At 41.9% G+C, this 2,215-nt stretch overlaps 1 pseudogene; it reads right to left on the reverse strand.

The window, feature by feature from the left end:
- Positions 1 to 460: 460 nt before the first annotated feature.
- Positions 461 to 1,142, reverse strand: LOC135707966 (NEDD4 family-interacting protein 1-like; annotated as a pseudogene).
- Positions 1,143 to 2,215: the final 1,073 nt, after the last annotated feature.

Consider the following 2,215-nt stretch of genomic DNA (forward strand, 5'->3'; position numbering starts at 1 on the left):
GATTGTTGTATCACAAAATTCATCCTTTTAAAACGTTAGCTGTTCTCGTGTATGAATGTAAGCTTGTAACAGATGGCCCTAAAACATTAATTCAGCGGCTAGGAGCCTCGTTTTAGGGCATAAGTTGTCTATAGATGAATCTTCCAAATGGTCTGCTTGTCTTAAGCTATGCTCGAAACTCAGTAGAGAAAGAGTAGCCGTTCCTGCACAGGAATTTTTTTTTTTTTGATTTCACATCAAAGTGGATGCACTTCAATCGTATCGAAAATATGGTGTAATATTACTTGCCAGAAAGGACAAAATTATCATTAATACAGTGCATGAACTGATATGACGCTGCTTTTACTGCATTTGTTTATTTTTTTGGCCATAAAAATTACATGAGATTTTTGACATGATTGAAGTGCATCCTTTTGGATGTAACATTAAAATTTATTTTTTGCTGTGTGGATGGATGAACGCTGATCAAGAACCCAAAGGCCATGATGAGCCATCATAGCCAAGAATTTTCATGTGAAGCGAAATCGGTTGAGTGCTTCACGATGAGAGTCTATTTGGCCAACGAGAGACCAAAGCCGGATAGAGTGCCGTACCGAGTAGCGATCATGTGACAGAAGCAGGTCAGAATCAGAAAACCGATCCAGTTGAACAGGAACGATACCAAAAATGCTGTCTCATATACAATGTCCGACCGAAGGAGGCTGTTTTCCGCGTTGATGTTCTCTCCATCCATCGGTATCGAAGGCGATGAATGTTACTGCTGGACCGTTGTGTCCTCCCGGAGTGTGACCAATTGGTCATATCGAATGTCCGGTAATACTGGGCAGTGATGGTAGTAATGGTCGTTGGCGCTCGGAGAAATCGGCATCTCGTGATTGATCATCTTCTCCATCTGGATCTTATCATACGTCGGCAGCTTGGTGGTCATTTCTTGATGGTTTGGTTGAGCATACTGATGATAGACATTGCTGTCTATGGATTCGTATGGCTGCAGAGTACTAAAGTCCGTCTTGGGTGGGGGTAAATCATCGTTATTGCTGTTGTTATTGGCCGGAGGCATCTCGGGCTTCTTGGGAGAGCTCAGCAATTTCTCCTCAAAAAGCGTAAAACTTCCGCACAAATTATAAACTTTGCGATCCGAAAAACACCAACTGTTATCATCTTAGTCTTTTCTCAAGTATGACGCATCAAGGATTCAACCTCCACCGTATTTCTTCATCTTGGAATTTGCTAACGATAATAATGCAACAGGGTCCTTCTTCGATCGTTTTGCCTTGAGTGCAGTAAAACAATTTCCCATGCTATTTTTCAGTGAATTCCTTAAGAACTGTTCGCAAAGCTCGCTCGCATGACGTACTGCTCAATTTCCTTTGGTTCTGCTTCGTTTTCAGCGTTTCAATCCAGGCTGGACCTCCGCACCTTAGTATCGATGTCAGAAGACGCCTCTTGCTGCTGATTGGACCAGAATTGTTCGGCATGATTCTGGCTATCGCGTTGATGGCCTTCGCCGCATTATCACACGCATATTCGACGTGACTGTTGAAGTTCTGCCGGTCGTCGATCATTTCTCCCAGATACTTTGGCACGCGCCTCGTAACAATAGTGGAGACGGTGATTTCTGCCCGCTGCACTGCTAAACAGTTACTGACCAACATCACTTCTGTTTTGTGATGGGCTATCTGCAGCTTCGCTCCTTGCATCCAGTTACCAATCGTATCTATCGCCTCGGCCGCCCACATTTCCACTTCTTCCTGGGTCTCACCTGTTACCCTCAAGACGACATCAGCCGCAAAGCCAACGATCTCGACTCCTTCGGGCAGCTTGAGCATCAGCTTGCCGTCGTGGGACCTAGAATGGAGCCTTGTGGAACTTCCACCGTGATCCTAAGAGATTTCTGCCCGTGTCTGTCTGTGTGTGTGTGTGTTTTTTTTTCACATAAAATATTGCTCACAAAAAGTATGTTCAAAATTTTTACCTAATGTAGTTGCTCTACAATGATTGTAATTTTTTAAGTGTCCAAGGTTTTCAAAAGTTTGTATTTTTAATAAGGTTTCTTTAAAAAAAATGCAAAAATATTGAACATTAACACTTTTTGTCGTATATTTAAGTTTTCATTTTTTTCTACTCAAAATTACTAACAAAAATTGTTCCATGCTGTTTTTTCCTAGAAAGAAATTATTTTTTCACATGAATTTGTGTCAGACGTCATTTCAAT

Source organism: Ochlerotatus camptorhynchus, unplaced genomic scaffold (genome assembly GCF_037179485.1).
Source record: "Ochlerotatus camptorhynchus isolate MF236.1 unplaced genomic scaffold, CSIRO-AGI_Acam_v1.1 ptg000324l, whole genome shotgun sequence".
Lineage (NCBI taxonomy): Eukaryota > Metazoa > Arthropoda > Insecta > Diptera > Culicidae > Ochlerotatus > Ochlerotatus camptorhynchus.